Source organism: Mauremys mutica, chromosome 3 (assembly GCF_020497125.1).
Source record: "Mauremys mutica isolate MM-2020 ecotype Southern chromosome 3, ASM2049712v1, whole genome shotgun sequence".
In the NCBI taxonomy this organism is placed as follows: Eukaryota; Metazoa; Chordata; order Testudines; family Geoemydidae; genus Mauremys; species Mauremys mutica.
The window spans coordinates 179829474-179850527 of record NC_059074.1 but is presented as its reverse complement, the minus strand read 5'-3'; positions in this window follow the sequence as shown (position 1 = coordinate 179850527).

Below are 21054 nucleotides of genomic sequence, written 5' to 3'. Positions count from 1 at the left end.
GGGAAAGGAAATTATAGGTATGGGAAAGACTATTTGATGTGAGAAAGGGAACTGTATTGGTTTGGGAATACCTGTATTTTGGAAAGGAAGTGGCATAAGTAACCAGGGCTGAGTGAGTGAATAAGAGAGAAAGATAATTTAATCAAGCCTTCTTTTTAAAATCTACACTAATCCTCATCAGAACTTGAAGTTTTGGATCTGTTCCACAAGGAAGTTGGTTTGGTCTAGTTCACATACTTATTTCTGAACCACTATTCAGTCAATTATGTCTCAGAAAAATTACTGGGGGTAAAATAATATATTGTGATAACTAGCATACCTATTCCTCTCTTTTGCATCTCACAGTTAGGGATTTCACACAGCATATTTTAAATATATATTTGACATCTGTGATCCATTAAGTCTTCTGTCTTCAGCCGACTAATGAGAGTTTCTGAAAAATATTCCAGTTACCAGCTACATATAGAAGTATAGACAGCAAGGTACACTTGTTCATATAACATCAGCTATTTGGATTTGGCAGAAAAATAGGAAGAATTTACTAAACCATCATGGTACCAAAGCCCAGATTGTACATTTACTAAGATATACTCAGTGAGGGCCTGGTCTTGCTCCCACAGACGTTAGTGATAGAACTCCACTGATTTAAATAGAAGAAGCATTGGGTCCCAAAAAATTAGAGTACAAAAAAAAACCCAAAAAACCAAGCAAGTTTACAGACAGAGGCTGCATACCCTGGGCCCCTCTGTTGCCACGAGAGATCCAGAATGGAACAGAACAATTGTGGTTCTTGTGCATGGGGATGGAGGGTGGGCACAGGAAAGGGTGAGCCCAGGGCACTGCACAGCAGAGCTGAAGTGGGTGGGGGAATTATGGAGGGACTGGGGAAGTGGTGACAGCATGACCAATTTTCTGCTAGCTACATGGTTCCAGTGGGAATAGAGACACTATGGATAGAGCAGATTGCTCACCTCCTTTGTCACACTGGTACAAAACAGATCCAGGAAATACTGTCTTCCAAAAAGGCAATTCTGAAAATCTCCTAATGCCTTCTCCACCCAGCCCCCAAACCCCCACTACAGAGGGCTGTGGCACAAATGCCACCAACTAGCCCTATGTGCCTGGGGCTGCCTAGGGAGGGAGCATGGACAGAGCACCCAAGGAGTGCACTGATAAAGTACACCTCGCACGCCTCTGCCTTTGGAACTCCTATGGTGCTATTGCTGGATCCTGAATCTCCTTTCCATAGGCAAAATCCCCAGGGGTGGCCAGTGATCAAACACCTCCCACTCCCATCTCTGATAGCGAATGTGCCCACTGGTAGAGTTATGCCTGGGGGATAGTAAGATATAAATGGCACTTTCTGTGTCAGGGGAATGAATCAAGCCCAAATATTGATCTCAATGCCATGTAATAAGGCAGTTTCACTTCTCCTTCTAAGCATTTATTGGGTTGCCTATAAGGCTCCTTTGTGGGGAAGTAATAAGAACTGGAATTAATCACAAACTATTTGACACTGGATTATATGGAAGCGAGTTATTTTTACGTTTCTCAAATTATTTTGGAGGTTTTGGGGATCTCTGGATAACTGCTGCAAAGCTGACCAAGGCACAGCCCAGTACAATAATCTAACCAGCAGCAGAGATTTAGATACACTCACCCAGTTCCACTAGACACTAGAGTCACAGTTGCAAAGGTTTGGTTTTAAAGATGCACAGCCACTACTGAGAATAGAAGAACCTCTATGATCCCTGCTGGCAGGAAGAAACACGTGCTCAAAGCACTTTTGAGTCTATTGGCTTGGTTCATAGCAATAATTTTCAAGAGAAAACCTGGTGGATGGACCTAAACTTTGATGCCTGGTTTATATCCCAAGTTATCTCATTAATTATTTCATCTCTGATGATTCTCTTTATGGAGTAGCAAGTGCCAGCTTGGATCTAATTTCAATTCAGATCTACTGCTTCATTATATTATTCAATGATCTAATTATATTATCTACTATCTAATTATATGTTTAATCAGTCACTAAGTCTGGCAGCTTGTCAAGTCTTATTTATTTTTAACATTTTTATAGTTTTGAATGCAGAGCTCCTCAGTTTTGGAATTAATTAGTTGAAAAGTTTGGCTAGCTGGTTCCAGGTTTCTGTTTAAAAGCAACACTGACATTTTGCTTGTTCTCCGTACGTTATGCTGATTGAATTGTTTGATTTCTTTTCAGGAAACTACTGTGTGATGTGTTTTTTGATCATTTCAGAGCCAGGGGAAATTTTGCAGTTGTGGGAAGGGAGTAAGGAGTTTTCACCCATCCAGTGCATGGTACATTTAAGGTCCAGGAAGAATTGCTGCCCCTGCATTTCACTACCCTTCCCTGATGAAGGGCTAGTGAGGGTTTTTTCTCACTGTGGTATCAGGAGAGGTAACTAGCCAGGTCTGAAATAGCAGAACAATTATCTGGATTTGATTGATACCGCTCCTTTTCTGCTTGGTCTATTGCTTCAGGCAGATCAAGAGGATCATTGATCGTCTTAGGGTCAGTGGATATCTCCTGGGAGAGGATTATTTTTGTCCTAAATAGAACAGATATATGACAAATGTAGTCTTCAATTTACCAGTCTCTACTCTTCATCTGGAGAGAACAATAAATTGCTTATATTTTCTTATTCCTCCTGGACCAGAGTTAGGCACCTCCCTCCCTGTGAGGGAGGTGGAGGGTTTAGGCCACATCCCTCTGCTCAGCAGTTCATGTTGGCTAGCTCAGGCAGCTCCCCACTCAGCATGCTTGTTTTTGTGAATTCCATTCCTAGGTGCCTAAGTCTCTCCATGCATGGTATAGGAGGCCTAAGGATAGGTAAGTCTACCCTTATGGAGGCATGTAGAGTACAGACATTGCATATGCAGCTAGCACAGGTATAAACAGCAATGTCGCTGGTGAGGCATGGTTTAGGCTGGGAGAATAGAATGCCCTGCATGCTTTAACCCGTATGTACCCTACACAATTCTCTACAACCCAAGCAGTGCCCCCCCAGACCTACGCTGCTATTTTTAGCAGTGTTGTGTTTTGCTGACTCCCTGCTGACAGAGACTTTTCCTGCTATCTCTGCCCTGCCAGGCCATTTCACTGCTTTATGTAGCTACACACTGCAGCGAATGTGAATACAGATTTCCATCTACTGCGTCGTGTAGCTACATATATACTAGACACCACTGAAAGTGTAGACAAGGTTTTATTCAGGGCTGTGGATTCCACTGGGTGGCAAGGCACCTAAACATTAGGCATTGCAATATTGAGGCTCTGTCCCCTCTGTGGCTCTAGCCCTATGCCTACAGAACACACACACAAAAATGCAAGGAGAGACTATATTTATCAGTTACAGAGTAGTTAGTGAGGAAGCTTCTATTAACTTCTGTGGCTTTTTTCCCCCAAACTTCTTTGCCACTTAAAATAGTCTGGAAAACAGTAAATATGTAAAATTATGAAGCGATATGGTTTTGCCATATTTCACTCCTGAGACCAGACCTCATTACTCATAAATTGCCTTGGTTTCTTCCATCCAGATAGCATTCATTCGTCTGACATGGGGGTGGATGTATTTCATGCAGATGTCCAAGAGGCTTTTAAGACAAAGTGGGTGGAAGAGTCAGACCAAGCAATTGCTGCTTTCTGGCAGGGAGTCACAGCTCAAATGAATGTTCTACATCTGTGTTAATCTTCTCACCTTCACAAAGATATTCTAGTAAAATACTAGTGTTCTCCAAAACACTTATATAAGTGAGAAGTCACTATAGAGATCTTTAAAAGACTATAGAAATGTCTTTGTTCATTCTTGGCAGATCCTCGCCTGGTGCAAATTGTGTTGCTCCACTGAAGTGAATGGAAGCATTCCAATTTATAGCAGTATAGGGTCTATCCCTAACATGTATTTTTTGTTATGATGGCATATGATGCCCCCTCCCCCACCCTAGAACACTACTATGATATTGAACGTATTAAATTAAAAGAAAGGACTGATTATAGATCCAGAAAAGAACACCTCATCCTTACATATATTTGGATCTAAGATTTTGGTTCAGCCAGTTGTAAAAAGATAGCAGCCCTCTGAAAATCTGGATTCAGATTTTGAATCTTTCCCCATACTTCCAAAACTTGATAGTGTTCAGAACTGTGATGGGGCATCTGCCCCACACAGGGAGAAGAAGGGCTTAAAAGCAGCACCAGAGAGGCTGCACAGAACTCATGAATCAGGAAAGGGCGTATTGAGCCCACCAATAGTGGGAAGGCTTGTTGGAGCAGCCAGTCAGGGCCAGTGAAGGCCACATATAAAGGGCTGCTCAGCAGAGCACAATGGAGTTTCTCCCTGGAAGGCAAGAGAGAAGGATTGGCTGACTGAAGAAGTGCCATAGGTAGAGCAGTGCTGGGTAGGGGCAGCAGAATGCTAGGGTGAGCTGCTGGCTGACCACTGCCATGCTGGGGCCTTGCTACAAGGGCTGAGAAGGTGCTAGGGCTATGGGGGAAGTGGCCCAGGGAAAATAGGCAGCTTGGAGGAGTGCAGTAGGTGGCTGCAGGCTATAGGATCCCTGACTTGGGACCCAGAGTAGTGGATGGCCTGGGTCCCCACCCCTTGCACCCTACTTGCCCATGAGGAGAGTGGCTGGTATCCAGACTGCAGTTTGCTCCTGAGGTGAGGGGCTGGACCTTGGACTTCAGTTGGCTGCTCAGGCAAGTGGCAGAACTAAGGACTGCTGGTCCCCTGGAAGGGAGGAGATACTGGAGTGAGGGCACTGCCAGAGGACTGTGCCCAGAAGAGGACACTGCAGTCTGAGGAGCGATGTAGGTCCAAAAAGTGGAGACAGCAGTGACCTCAGGTGTGACACTACTAGCTGAAGGTGGACTGGAAGGGCTGAAAGCTAATTCCCAGGATGGCCAGCAGGAGGTGCTTCAGTGGTGAGTTGTGCCCTGTTACAAGATCCATCTCTATATTAAGCATACACAAAGAGAAACAGCTCAATCAAAAGCACCAGCATTGGTTATGTCCCAATAAAAAGAGGAGTATATAGAGTGTAACAAAGTATACATGGTGTAATATGGGAAACACTGCTTTTGAAGATCAGTAATCCAGCCAGAGTCTTCATGCTAAGATACTAAGTTTCCCTAATAATCTTCCCTGATGGGCATTAAAATAGAGAAATACCATACAGTATTATAAATATTATGAATTCCAAAACGACGGAAACTTTTAAGAAACAACAGCAGGGGGGCAAGCCATGATTCTCTTTAATGTTATTCATCACAACCAAAGGTTACTTGAGTTGTTGAAGATTCTTTCCTTAAAAGATAGACTGGGAGAGACTATAAGAAAAAGGATGAAGGACCCATAAAAGGTGTAAAATCAGTGCTAGTGCAAAGAGAATCAAGTCCCTAATGTATAATGTTACAATTATATTAACTACTGGTTACTTTCAATGCAGAATGCAATGTGCATTCAATATGAAACATGCCACAGGACAGATACGGTCTGCGTAAAGAAAATAGTTTAAAATACTCAGGAAAAATGTATATTTTTAATTGTTCCTTAGTGATATTTCAAAGGACAGATATTTTCTATTTGGATTTATTCCACAGGGAGAAAAAACTTGGCAATTGATGGAATGAACATGTTTCCTCTGTGCTAAATTATGCATCATATAAATGCAAAAATGTGCCTATAAGTAGCACTTTAACTGGAAATAGATATGGTTAATGTCAGCAGCACATGAACATTAATAACATACATTTCTGCTCAGAAAGTCTAGCCTCGAAGGAATTTTTGTTTAAGATTTACACTTTAGATTTACTACTTTTTTAAAAAAAATTGTCACGATTTTCACTTCTGACTTGACTCATGAAAGCATGGAGTAGGGTCCCAAACTCCATCCGCACAGCTTTCTGTCATAGGAGACCTGTCATAATCTGTTTTGGCTGTACTGGTCCTTCCACTGTCAGAGCTGGGCCTCAGGAGACATTCTTCATGGGCTGCTCTTACTGTGCTTGGGGACTAATAATGTTTGTGTTTTATTAATTCAAAGCTAACTATTTAAATGCTTGTCTGAAGAAGAGTGGGTCTGTGGATGACTTTGGGCAAATCACTCTGGTTCTTTGTGCCTCATTTTCCCATCTGTAAAATGAGAGTAATGCTGCTGACAAACGTGGTAAAGTGTTTGGAGAAATGTGGAAGAAAATTACTCTATAAAACATAGGGATTATTAGTAGTATAGAATCATAGGACTGGAAAGGACCTCAAGAGGTCATTTAGTCCAGTCCCATGCACTCATGGCAGGACTAAATATTATCTAGACCAACCCTGACAGGTATTTGTCTAACCAGCTCTTAAAAATCTCCAACGATGGAGAGTCCACAACCTCTCTGGGCTATTTATTCCAGTGCTTAACTACCCTGACAGTTAGGAAGATTTTCCTAATATCCAACCTAAACTGCCCTTGCTACAATTTAAGCCCATTGCATCTTGTTCTATCCTCAGAGGTTAAAGAGAACCTTTTTTCTCCCTCCTCCTTGTAAGAACCTTTTATGTACTTGAAAACAGTTATCATGTCCCCTCTTAGTCTTATCTTCTCCAGACTAATAAAACCCAATTTTTATTATCTTCCCTGATCATGTCCTGATAGGTCATGTTTTCTAGACATTTAATCATTTTTGTTGCTTTTCTATGGATTTTCTCCAATTTGTTCACGTCTTTCCTGAAATGTGGAACCCAGAACTGGACACAATACTCCAGCTGAGGACTAATCAGTTCAGAGTAGAGCAGAAGAATGACTTCTCGTGTCTTGCTTACAAAGGTCCTGCTAATACATTGCAGAATGATGCTTGCTTTTTTCACAACAGCATTACACCACTAATTCACATTTAGCCTGTGATCAACTATAACTCCCAGATCCCTTTCCGCAGTACTCCTTTCTAGGCAGTCATTTCTCATGTTGTATGTGTGCAACTGATTTTTCCTTCCTAAGTGGAGTACTTTGCATTTTGTCCTTATTGAATTTCATTCAATTTTCTTCAGACCATTTCTCCAGTTTGTCCAGATCAATTTGAATTTTAATCCTATCCTCCAAAGCACTTGCAATCACTCCCAATTTGGTGGTATCCACAAACTTTATAAATGTACTCTCTATGCCAGGGATCAACAACCTTTGGCATGCAGCCCGCCAGGGTAAGCAGCCTGGCAGGCCGGGCTGGTTTGTTTACCTGCCACATCAGCAAGTTCAGCTGATCGTGGCTCCCACTGGCCACGGTTCGCCGCTCCAGGCCAATGGGGGCAGTGGGAAGCGGCGGCCAGCACATCCTTTGGGCCACGCCGCTTCCCGCAGCCCCCATTGGCCTGGAGCGGCGAACCATGGCCAGTGGGAGCTGCAATCAGCCGAACCTGCGGACCTGACAGGTAAACAAACTGGTCCAGCCCGCCAGGGTGCTTACCCTGAAGGGCTGCATGCCAAAGGTTGCTGATCTCTGCTCTATTCCATTATCTAAATCAATGATGAAGATATTGAACAAAACTGGACCCAGAACTGATCCCTGAAGAACCCCACTTGATTTGCCCTTCCAGCCAGACCGTGAACCACTGATAACTGTCTAGAAAACCTTTCCCAGAGAGAAGTTATGCACTCACCTTATAGTAGCTCCATCTGGGTTGTATTTCCCTAGTTTGTTTATGAGGAGGTCATGAGAGACACTATCAAAAGAGTTACTAAAGTCAAGATATACCACATCTACCACTTCCCCTCTATGCACAAGGCTTGTTACCCTGTCATGAGTAGGTCTATAATAGCCTTTTTTTCTTTTTTAACCTTAAGTTAAATCAATTTATTGTCAGTCAACTCAAGGGTAGTTAATACATTTGTAAAGACTATTGCAGCTACTTCAAATATTTGTTCCAAATGACAAACTTCATCCTTTACCCTATGGCTCAGCCTTATGTGAGGAAGTGTTATGTGATTCTTTATATAAGAAGACTGCTTAATATTGCTTCTGCCACCACTAAAAGGTCAATATACACAGAATGTAAACAAACAAGATACATTGAAAAAATGCATCCTTTTCTCCTGGCTTGTCTGCAACTTTGTCCTATTAGATAGTATGTTCTTTGTCTGTAAAAGATCTGGCACTTTTTCCTGGGTGCTATAAATATGAAAAATAATCCATTTATAAAAAAGGTACCTATATCTTAGGCTCTTGGTCCCTTAAGCATTTAAGCACATGCATAATAGTAACCATGTGAATAGTTTCACTGAAATAAATACAGCTACTTATGTGCTTAAACTTATGCATATGCTTGAGTGCTTTTCTGGATCAGAGCCTATGTGCCTTTGGTATAACTTAAAATACTTCCACATCTGAAAAATTAAAAGCAGCAGTAACTCCTCACCCCCACACCAGTAAATGAGTAGCTGGGAATAGACTCAACCTTATTCTTGACTCAGCAAGCTCTTCCCCACAAATATCCTCCCTGTCCAACAGCCTGGAAAATATAACGGTCTTGCAGCAGAAAAGCCAAAAAAATGTGGATATTTTGGATTAAAGTGTAGGAGTATTTTTCAAAGCCTATCACAGAAGACTCCTTGCAAAAGTCTTTTTATACCAAAATCACTCTTATACCTATGGGGATTCCAGGTCGTGCACCTCTGCTGGACACAACTGAGACAGTCTTGCAGAGGCAGAGGGACAGTCTCCCAAGTGGGCAATTATCAAGCCATTTAGGTCTTTATAGGGCAAACCCAGTACTTTAAACTCACCCCAGAAGTCAAAAGGCAGCCAATGCAGGCCATGGAGCATTGGTGTCATGTGTTTTCAGCAAGATACACTACTACAGTAAATTGATATCTACTCTTTAACACAGTGTTTTGGAAAGTCTGGAGTGTGTCCTCCTTGTGCCAGTTGGATGATGCCAAGCATTAGCAAAGGGCAGGTGAGGGCAGCTCAGCCAACCGTTCTCCAGAGTTTCAGCTTTCATGTTGGGGGCGGGAAATGTAGCTGTTATGGTTTTCGAGAAAACCTGCAGAAAATGACTTTTGTGTTATCAGTGCAATAGACGTCCACCTCACTCTGCAAAGAACCTGAAACAATAGCTCTGAGTCATGAACTGTCCCATGTCAATGAGTACTAACTCACATGCCAATGGTAATCCATTAAATGTCAACATAGTTTACTATTTCATTGCTCAAAAGCATGTAAGAAAGGAGGGGAAGTATCATATCATGAAGCTCTATACCAGTAGACATGCAGGGATGTGCTGGCCACCACTTCCTGCAGCTCCCATTGGCCAGGAACAGTGAACCTCGGTCACTGGGAGCTGCAGGTGGCTGTGCAAATGTAAACAAACTGTCTGGCAGCCCACCAACTGATTACCCTGACGAGTTGCAGGTTGCCCAGATGATACCATAAATAGCTCACTGTGGTGAACAGAATAGGAGAGAACTTCTATTAATATCAGGAACTCCCATATCAGCAGCAGGCTGGATGAATGGCTCCCTGGCTCTGGGCTCCCATGCTGCCACTGGAGGTTCAGGTGGGGCATGGTTCACTGCCCCAAGACCAACTATGCCTGGAGCATCCAGGACAGTTCATTGTGCATCTGTGGTGCTGTGAAGGATGCTGCACATATGATGGATGGTGATTGTTTTTCTGTTGGGCTTCCCAGAGGTCCTCCCAAGCTGAACACTGCTGAATCAGAGGCCACTGACTGGCTTAAGACCATTAAACATTTTTTCCCCTTCTTTTTTAAATCTGAGGAATTCAAAAGTTTGGGAAACACTGCCCTGACATTCATAAGGCATTGCTAATCTGCGCCTTTGTCTGAGAATTAGTTGTTTAAGTGGTGTTAAATGATTTCAGTGTGGATAAGAGCCACTGAAGTTTGACTAGTAAAATAGGTTATGCTTTGAGTAGAATAAAAGTCACTATGTGATTCAAATTGTCAATGGGTCAAATATAGCTGATTAACAGATCCATTTGAGTGGGACAAGTCACATGAGGAAGTATTGCAAGGCTGTCTTTAATTATTTTTATAAAATTTATACTTTGAATAACATTTTTACAAATTTATAGCCAATTCTGACTTACTGGAAAGTTTATTGAGACATTTCATATATAATACTCAGTGTTGATAAATGCAAAGAAATGCACATTGGAGAACATAATCCCAACTATACATACAAAATGATGGGGTCTAAATTAGCAGTTACCACTCAAGAAAGATCTTGGCATCATTGTGGATAGCTCTCTGAAAATATCCACTCAGTGTGAAGAGGCAGTCAAAAACGCTGACTGAACCATTAGGAAACGGATAGATAAGACAGTAAATATCATAATGCCACTATATAAATCCATGGTATGCCTGTGCGCAGTTATGGTTGCCCCAAAAAGATATATTAGAATTGGAAAATGCACAGAGAAGGCCAACAAAAATGATTAAGGGAATGGAACATCTTTCATCTGAGGAGAGATTAAAAAGACTAGGACTTTTCAGCTTGGAAAAGAGATGATTAAGGGGTCTTTAGAGAGGTCTATAAAATCATGACTGATGTGGAGAAAGTGTTATTTACTCCTTCACATAACACAAGCACCAGGGGTCTCCCAATGAAACTAATAGGCTGCAGGTTTAAAACAAACAGAAGGAAGTACTTCTTCACACTATACACAGTCAACCTGTGGAACTTATTGTCCCTAACTGCAATATCATATTAAGGGGGTATATTTCTTTCTGACTTTGACTGGTGCTCAACTTCTGCCCTCTGAATCTCCCTCTCAATGTTTGATGCTTGTTTAATACCCATGTGTGCCTTATTCAACATTCAGTCTGTGTCAGAGATTTTGCATTATGCAGAATTTAATCTGCAATAAGGATCTGTCAGCAGGAAGCACACACCTCCTAGTGTTTGACTGGCAGAAACATGTTTTCTGAGGGAATTCTGCCAGTAGCATTTGTGTATAACAAATAAGGGTGCGTACAAAAAATGGCCCAGGCAGGATGACAAATGCTCCAGTAGAATCTTTAATTATTTATTACATAATTATGACTTATTAATGTCTCAAAAGATGGACCTGAAGAGCTCCGGATTTTATTGTAACCGCTGCATACATTTTGAAAGACTCTAGGTGTGATTAAATAAATAGTAAGGTAAAAACAGTAGATTCTACTGTAGTGTCATAACGCCATTTAAGGTAAAAAATGGAGAAAAAACTTTGAGCAGTGTCAACAGATGTGTAAAAAAACGTGATTAATTTACAGCATAGGATGCTTTGAAAGAGTGTTAAGGACAAATGCTCAGAAAACTTAATCTCTAAAGGAGCCTCTGTTTTCACTTAAGGAAATGTTGATCAGTTACAATATTATACAGAAGAATAGCCAGACTGGGTCAGAGTAATGGTCCATCTAGCCTAGTAGCCTCTCCTCCAACCGTGGCCAATACCAGGTGCTTCAGAAGGAATAAACAGCAGAGGGCAACTATTGAGTCCTGTGTCGTCTACTCCCAACTCTGGCAGTCAGAGAACACCCAGAGCATGGGGTTGCATCCCTGACCACCTTGGCTACTGGCTATCCTCCATGGATTTATGTGTTGTTTTTTTTAACCCAGTTATAATTTTGGCCATCACAACAATAACAATAATAATGCTACTGGACTCCCTCAGAAAACATGTTTCTGCCAGTCAAACACTAGGAGGTGTGTGTTTCCTGCTGACAGATCCTTATTGACGATTAAATTCTGCACAGTGTAAAATTGTTTTACGAATATTTCCTAAACTCAATCTCTGACACAGACTGAAAGTTGAATAAAGCACACATGGGTATTAAATGAGCATCAAACATTGAGAGGGAGATTCAGAGGGCAGAAGTTGAGCACCAGTCAAAGTCAGAAAGAAATATACCCCCTTTATATCATATTGCAGTTAGGGACATTATGTAGGTGACTAATTGTCTAGTCTTGTGTCTATAATAAAACCTTTTAGATCCATTTTTCAAAAGTGTCCACTAATTTGGGGTGCCCAACATTTCTGAAAATCAGGACCATGCGCACACACAGCTCTTGTTGCATTCAGCTGGAGTGATGGGTATTCCCCTCTGACAATCAGGCTTAGGGGTATCAACTCATGCATCTGAAAACAGATAGCTTTTATCATATGGTTTGATGTTAATGTCAATATTTAGAAAAACTATCAGTTTAAATTTTAGGCACAGAAAAAGGGGGTTTAGGGCTCAGGAATGCCTTTGGCTTATCACTCTCTCTACATATAGCCCTTCCCATGTTTCATTTTTTAATGCTGACTCAAAGTGCTTTGAGATCCATGATGAAAAGCTCTAGTTAAGAGCTGGGTATTATCATCACCAATATTTAAATGGATCCAAAGTCTACTCTCACATGCCTACAGTTGCCATTAAAGTCAACAGGAGCAGCTCATCTAAGGCCCGAATTTGGCCCTACTACTGTACTATAGAAGAGGGGGGCTCAAACAGCCACTAACCCAGTCCATACCTTCCATGTCTCCCTGTATAGTTAAAATAGACCAGACAACTTAAATGATTTTATGGCTTTTCAATGACAGAAGAATAGAGCCCAAACCCTTTTTTCTTGCAACTGTTTTCCAGCACTCACTAATAACTTTGCAACATCAAATTGTTTTTAATTTACAGTCAGGCCTGGCACTAGCAGGGAGGAGGGGGCAAAGAGGACATTTTCCCCCTCCCATTCTGACAGTCTTCAAGGGGAGCCAAATTCTTGTCAGAAAGGCCAAAATATGTACACTATGTTTAGTCTTCATCCTTTATAAATCACAGTAAAATACAGCAAAGAATCCTGTGGCACCTTATAGACTAACAGACGTTTTGCAGCATGAGCTTTCGTGGGTGAATACCCACTTCGTCGGATGCAAGTAGTGGAAATTTCCAGGGGCAGGTATATATAAGCAAGCAAGAAGCAAGCTAGAGATAATGAGGTTAGTTCAATCAGGGAGGATGAGGCCCTGTTCTAGCAGTTGAGGTGTGAAAACCAAGGGAGGAGAAACTGGTTCTGTAGTTGGCAAGCCATTCACAGTCTTTGTTTAATCCTGAGCTGATGGTGTCAAATTTGCAGATGAACTGAAGCTCAGCAGTTTCTCTTTGAAGTCTGGTCCTGAAGTTTTTTTGCTGCAGGATGCTTAAGGTCTGCTATTGTGTGGCCAGGGAGGTTGAAGTGTTCTCCTACAGGTTTTTGTATATTGCCATTCCTAATATCTGATTTGTGTCCATTTATCCTTTTCCTTAGAGACTGTCCAGTGTGGCCGATGTACATAGCAGAGGGGCATTGCTGGCATATGATGGCGTATATTACATTGGTGGACATGCAGGTGAATGAACCGGTGATGGTGTGGCTGATCTGGTTAGGTCCCGTGATGGTGTCGCTGGTGTAGATATGTGGGCAGAGTTGGCATCGAGGTTTGTTGCATGGATTGGTTCCTGAGCTAGAGTTACTATGGTGCGGTGTGCAGTTACTGGTGAGAATATGCTTCAGGTTGGCAGGTTGTCTGTGGGCGAGGACTGGCCTGCCACCCAAGGCCTGTGAAAGTGTGAGATCATTGTCCAGGATGGGTTGTAGATCCCTGATGATGCGTTGGAGGGGTTTTAGCTGGGGACTGTATGTGATGGCCAGTAGAGTCCTGTTGTTTTCTTTCTTGGGTTTGTCTTGCAGTAGGAGGCTTCTGGGTACACGTCTGGCTCTGTTGATTTGTTTCCTTATTTCCTTGTGCGGGTACTGTAGTTTTGAGAATGCTTGGTGGAGATTTTGTAGGTGTTGGTCTCTGTCTGCGGGGTTAGAGGAGATGCGGTTGTACCTCAGTGCTTGGCTGTAGACAATGAATCTTGTGGTGTGCCCGGGATGGAAGCTGGAGGCATGAAGGTAAGCATAGCGGTCGGTAGGTTTTCGGTATAGGGTGGTGTTAATGTGACCATCACTTATTTGCACCGTGGTGTCTAGGAAGTGGACCTCCTGTGTAGATTGGTCCAGGCTGAGGTTGATGGTGGGGTGGAAGCTGTTGAAATCGTGGTGGAATTTTTCCAGAGTCTCCTTCCCATGGGTCCAGATGATGAAGATGTCATCAATGTAGCGTAGGTAGAGAAGGGGCATGAGTGGACAGGAGCTGAGGAAGCGTTGTTCCAGGTCGGCCATAAAAATATTGGCATATTGTGGGGCCATGCGGGTGCCCATAGCGGTGCCACTGATCTGCAGATATATATTGTCATCAAATTTGAAAGAGTTGTGTGTGAGGATAAAGGCACAGAGCTCAGCAACCAGTTGTGCTGTGGCATCATCAGGGATACTGTTCCTGACAGCTTGTATTCCATCAGTGTGTGGGATGTTTGTGTAGAGAGCCTCTACATCCATGGTGGCTAGGATGGTGTTTTCTGGAAGGTCACCAATGCATTGTAGTTTCCTCAGGAAATCAGTGGTGTCACAGAGATAGCTGGGAGTGCTGGTGGCATAGGGTCTGAGTAGAGAGTCCACATATCCAGATAGTCCTTCAGTGAGAGTTCCAATGCCTGAGATGATGGGGCGTCCAGGATTTCCGGGTTTGTGGATCTTGGGTAGTAGATAGAATAACCCTGGTCGGGGCTCTAAGGGTATGTTGATTTGTTCCGGTGTTAGTGTAGGGAGTATGCTGAGTGGATGGTGCAGTTTCTTAGTGTATTCCTCAGTGGGATCCGAGGGAAGTGGCCTGTAGAATTTGGTTTGGAGAGTTGTCTGGCGGCCTCCTTTTGGTAGTCAGACCTGTTCATGATGACAACAGCACCTCCTTTATCAACCTCTTTGATTATAATGTCAGGATGGTTTCTGAGGCTATGGATGGCATTGCATTCTGCACGACTTAGGTTATGAGGCAAGTGATGTTGTTTTTCCACAATTTCTGCCGGTGCACGTCGGCGGAAGCATTCAATGTATAGGTCCAGACTGTCATTTCGACCCTCAGGAGGAGTCCATGTGGAGTTCTTCTTCTTGTGCTGTTGGTGGGAGGGTAACTGTGTATCAGTGCGCTGTTCAGTGTTGTCCTGAAAGTATTCTTTGAGTCGGAGATGGTGAAAGTAGACTTCCAGATCACCGCAGAACTGTATCATGTTGGTGGGGGTGGCAGGGCAGAAAGAGAGTCCCCGAGATAGGACAGACTTTTCTTCTGGGCTGAGTGTGTGGTTGGATAGATTGACGATATTGCTGGGTGGGTTAGGGGTACCACGGTTGTGGCCCCATGTGGCAGGTAGGAGTTTAGACAGCTTACAGTCCTTTTTCCTTTGTAGAGAGGTGAAGTGAGTAATGTAGATCTCCTGTCTTATTTTAGTGAAGTCCGTTTGTATGGAAGTTTGGTTATTAATGAGAGTCTCCAGGTTGGAGAGCTTTTTTTTGATGTTTTCCTGTTTGCTGTATAGGATGCTGATCAGGTGGTTCCTCAGTTTCTTTGATAGAGTATGGCATAATCTGTCACTGTGGTCTGTGTAGTATGTAGATAGCAGTGGATTTTTTACCTTTAGTCCATTTGGTATGATGTCCATCTGTTTGCATTTGGAAAGGAAGATGATATCTGTCTGTATTTGTGCAAGTTTCTTCATGAGGTTGATGGATTTTCACTCAATACGGCTAAATGCAGTGCCTTGCATGGTGTCAAGTATCAGAGGGGTAGCCGTGTTAGTCTGGATCTGAAAAAGTAGCAAAGAATTCTGTGGCACCTTATAGACTAACAGACGTTTTGCAGCATGAGCTTTCGTGGGTGAATACCCACTTCGTGGGTAAAATACAGACTTAGTACTCAAATTTTGCTTCTTTAAACTCTTAAAATTCAAGATTTTTTTTAAAGAGTCTAACTAGACTCTTGACTCCTGGAATGATATTTGTTTGTTTTTTAAATAGTGACAGCCAGGGACCCCAAAATGCCCTCTTCTTCCTTCCCCACTGATACTAGATGCCTCTGTGTTCTTGGGGAACCAGGGTGCAGTATCCAGCCTGACTCATGAAAGACATGCCCCCCCCCAGCCTCTGCTTAAACCAGAACTCATCAAAGGGAAAAAAACTTGCAGAGAGCACTGAAGGGCGTTGGGAAACACACCTAGACCCCTCCTGACAAGGGTAACAAGATTAAGACATCTCCATTATCATACAGAATGGAGAGCAGAGAGAACTCCCCTAGCCTCATCTGCATGAAAGATGGGACAGGAAAACATCTCAATTTACATACAGAATGGAGAACAGAGAACCACACTGAATTCTGGGACCAGAAAAAGCAGGGAAACACTGCATCATGGGAATCTCTGCTCCAGATGCTAATGAACCTATGTCTGCACACACCCAGCTCAGCAATTATCAGACCAATTCTAGTAATGAATCCTTAAATGATATCCAAATACTGAAGCAGCCTAGCTGCATTGTGAGCTCCCTGGAAGAAAACACCACCCATAGCCAAAAGTGATCAGCTCCTGTTTTCTAGCCTAAAGAAAACCCTTGAATCATCAGCTTACCTATAAACAAATCTAGTGTTCTCCCTTGAACCATTGTATTTTCTCTACAAAAATCCCTACTCACCCTCCAGTAAGTGTTCTGATGCTTAGATCCAAACTATGCATCAGTTCCACTAGGACTCCATCTTTTCCTGACTGATCGTGCTGGGGCCTATGCCTGTCTCCTGCTCTCAGGACCCTCAGCTACCAGCATCATCTGGGAACCCCAACCAGTTCAAGCTTCAGTGAGCGGTGAGATCCCCTTCTCTCTCTCTCTCTCTCTCTCTCCGTTTTCCTTTCTACCTTTAATAATGTATGTTATGTTGGTCTAGTCCTCCTTGTGTAGTTATCACTATTTTTCAATAAATAACTTTTATGGTTAAGTTGGTTGCTTCTCTCTCCCTTGCTGAACTTTACTCTTTTGTGTTTTTAGCTTCTCCCATTCACTCTACAGCAACGCTTCTTTTCCTAAGCTAAAGATCCCTGCAGCACCCAAAATACTGTGGGGTTTGCTCATCAAGTAGGTTACTGGCAGTACAATTGTGTTGTGAGAGTGGGGATAGGGACCTGCTAAATCTGGGATGCATAAGGGTAACAGCTTGAAAGTGCTGCTTGACCCAGTCCATGGAGCCCAGGGGCAGATAAGGAGAGTCAGCTTGAAAGTGCTGCTTTATCCAGCCCAGTGAGTCCAGAGACATATAAGGGGTCAGCTTGACAGTGCTTTTGGGCTGGAGAAACCCAGCCCTGGGGAACCTAGGTCCTGCAGGATACCTCTATTGGGGGGGGACTTGCAGCAGGGAGAAGTAGAGCTCCATATGAAAACACAAGGGACACAAACAGTACATTGATAGAATTACAGAACCCCCTTCCTCAGAAGAGTAACCCGAATAAATGAGCATACCCCAAACTAATGGGCAAATCTGGTAATACCACAATAATGGGATCCTAGAGCCACCCATGTTTACACTTTGGAAACTGCTCTCAGGTTATCCATGTCCACTGTCAGATTATTTTCTTCAAACTCAGTTCATCCCAATAGCACACATTTCTTATTATGGCATAAGTCAATAGAACCTTCATTTTCCAGTAGACACAGCATCCATTTTTCCCCACTTAACATACTGCCACATGCCTATTTTTCCCTTTCACACATGATAGCCAAAATGTCTAATGGCTGTCCAATGGAATCTCCAACATCAGCAGTAGAAGACTGAAAGGTATGGCCCAGGGGTTGGACCAGAACCTGCAGAGTCATCCCCTACTTTTCCTCTATATGTAAATGATATATCATATGTCTTCAATGCTTCATCTTTTGGGGGCAGCTTCTTTTTATTTAGAAACATGTCCACAGGAAACTAACCAGTTCCCATAAGGAGGTAAACAAACAGTGGAGATTTGGAAGGCAGGTCTCGAAAGTAAGAAGATTCAAGGTCAGACAATTCAGCATCTCTGTAGAAGCAGCAATAACACAGAGCACTCAGCACATTGTCATCTTGCCCATCACGCCTAGGCTAGAAATGAAATTCTCTGTGAAACTCTCAGATCCTGGAGAGCCATGATATCGCTGCAGGTGTTGGATGTCCTTTTCTTAAATCTTCTTGTGCCAATTTTTAACAATCCAGGGCATTCTCAGCTCTGTAAGGAAGATACAATTCTTTGCAGAAATGTGGGAATTCAATTACTGTGGGATCTATTCAAAGAATATGCCTTGAAAGCTTTTGCGTAAATTCAAGCAGAGTTCAAGATTGATAATGCATTTTATTCACTAACATCTGCATATCCAAAATGCTGCCTTATCCAACAGGGCAATCAAGCTCTCCCGAACAAACTCAGCAGGGCCGCTTTCCATTCTGTTGGCTAAAAGGTCAGATGTTAAACTGATTTCACAATATTACAGGAAGTCTTAGAAACTATTACTAAAAAGTGAACCTGTATGCAGACTGTGTCAAGTCTCAGGATGATACATTAGCTGATGAAAATTAGTCAACAGCCTGGAAGGGCAATTGTAATAGACAAAAAAAATGTAACACACTTTTTACTAGCTCTTACTTTTATTGATAGATAAGACTCTATAGGTTCATTGGTTCAGTTCAGAGAAACCAAAACTAAACCTGAATTTTGTCCCAGCCTCTTTGGCTGAGAAATCAAACTGAATGGGCTGCTCTCATCAGATTTGTACAACATTCTTATTTTGGTGAAGTGAGAAATATGATATGATCATATTAATCTTTTCGGCTGGTACAGTATGGGGTATTTCCACTTGTGGTCCAGGGTGAAAACAGGAAGGGCTGAAGTGTTTCATTAGGAATCATTAAAAAGGGGATAGAGAATAAGACTGAGAATATATTATTGCCCTTATATAAATCCATGGTACGCCCACATCTCGAATACTGTGTACAGATGTGGTCTCCTCACCTCAAAAAAGATATTCTAGCACTAGAAAAGATTCAGAAAAGGTCAACTAAAATGATTAGAGGTTTGGAGAGGGTCCCATACGAGGAAAGATTAAAGAGGCTAGGACTCTTCAGCTTGGAAAAGAGAAGACTAAGGGGGGATATGATAGAGGTATATAAAATCATGAGTGATGTTGAGAAAGTGGATAAGGAAAAGTTATTTACTTATTCCCATAATACAAGAACTAGGGGTCACCAAATGAAATTAATAGGCAGCAGATTTAAAACAAATAAAAGGAAGTTCTTCTTCACGCAGCACACAGTCAACTTGTGGAACTCCTTACCTGAGGAGGTTGTGAAGGCTAGGACTATAACAATGTTTAAAAGGGAACTGGATAAATTCATGGTGGCTAAGTCCATAAATGGCTATTAGTCAGGATGGGTAAAGAATGGTGTCCCTAGCCTCTGTTCGGCAGAGGATGGAGATGGATGGCAGGAGAGAGATCACTTGATCATTGCCTGTTAGGTTCACTCCCTCTGGATCACCTGGCATTGGCCACTATCGGTAGACAGATACTGGGCTAGATGGACCTTTGGTCTGACCCAATACGGCCATTCTTATGTTTAAGACATTTTTTTAAAAAAAGTTAATCAAATTATTAAATCTCAAATAGTGTGTCCCTGTTGCAATTCTGTTGAAGTTACAGCTGAACTCTAATTATATCTAATCCACGTCTTCCTGGGCTATTTCTTTCATCCTTCAGCAGTATGTATGGATTCAGTACTTAGAGCACTGCGGATGCAAGGCATGCTTGTTGCTTACATCAAGTTAAGACCATTTATAGAGATGTGAAAGTCTTACTCAGAGTTGTTGGAACTGTCAGGGATCATTGTTTACATTGCCCATTATACAAACATTAGGGTTGAAAATCATATTCTCAATCTCAAGTATTTTAGACCAGTGGTTCTCAAACTAGGGCCGCCGCTTGTTCAGGGAAAGCCCCTAGTGGGCCGGGCCAATTTGTTTACCTGCCGTGTCCGCAGGTTCGGCCGATCGCAGCTCCCAGTGGCCCCGGTTTGCCGCTCCAGGCCAATGGGGGCTGTGGGAAGTGGCAGCCAGTACGTCCCTTGGCCTGCACTGCTTCCTGCAGCTCCCGTTGGCCTGAAGCGGTGAACTGCAACCACTGGGAGCTGTGATCGGCCGAACTTGTGGACGCAGCAGGTAAATAAACCAGCCTGGCCCGCTAGGGGCTTTCCCTGAAGAAGCGGCAGCCCTAGTTTGAGAACCACTGTTTTAGACCATTCACTGTAAAGAAATGTCCTTATGGGTTTAGTGGGTTATAATTAACATGGTTATAGGTTTGATCCAGCAAAGCACTTAAATCCATGTTTCATTTCATGCACACAAGTAGTCCTATTGGAGAAAATCCTCAACTGGGGTACACCATTATAGCTCCACTGGAAATCTGTCCTATCCCCAGTACTTCAGTGTATGCACATGCTTAACACTCTCCTTGCCCACATTAAATTGTCCTTTTCAGAAAAAAAAATTGCTGTGAAACATTACATTCAGTTTTTCCCAGAAAACAAAGCTTTATTTCACTTGATATAGAGAAGGCAAAGAATGTGTAGGGGAAAACAAACAAACAAAAACACATATGTACACACCAGAAACAGGACCCCACACAGAAACTCTCATTATGGGGGTTGCGGGGGGGATTAATCAGTAAGTACTACACAAACTAGTGCAGAAGGAAAGTTTTAACAGGACTGATCTTAAGGATGGGTTCTGATAAGGGTGCCCTATGAATTCTGAAACATGCTGGCCCTTTTACCTCTTTGGTTCCAATAGCAGTTTAAATACTATAACTGATAACAGGATTGTGCAAGGCAACAGAGCCATGTGTAAGGTTCTGTGTATCCATTAGCAATGCTTTTGCTTTGTTTGTTTTTGCATCTTTCCAAAAGCTGCTTAATTGGCTCTCCATGTAGCCTCAGACCTCTGTAAGAATCTTGGGGTTTATTAAATAACAAAACAGTGAATGAGAAAGGAATAGAACTTTAATAAAACAAACTGGAGATCTTCTAGAGTGAGCTGCTGCACACAGCCATGTTGTGTTCCTCAAATTTAGTCAGTATCTATATTCACTCTAAGCTGT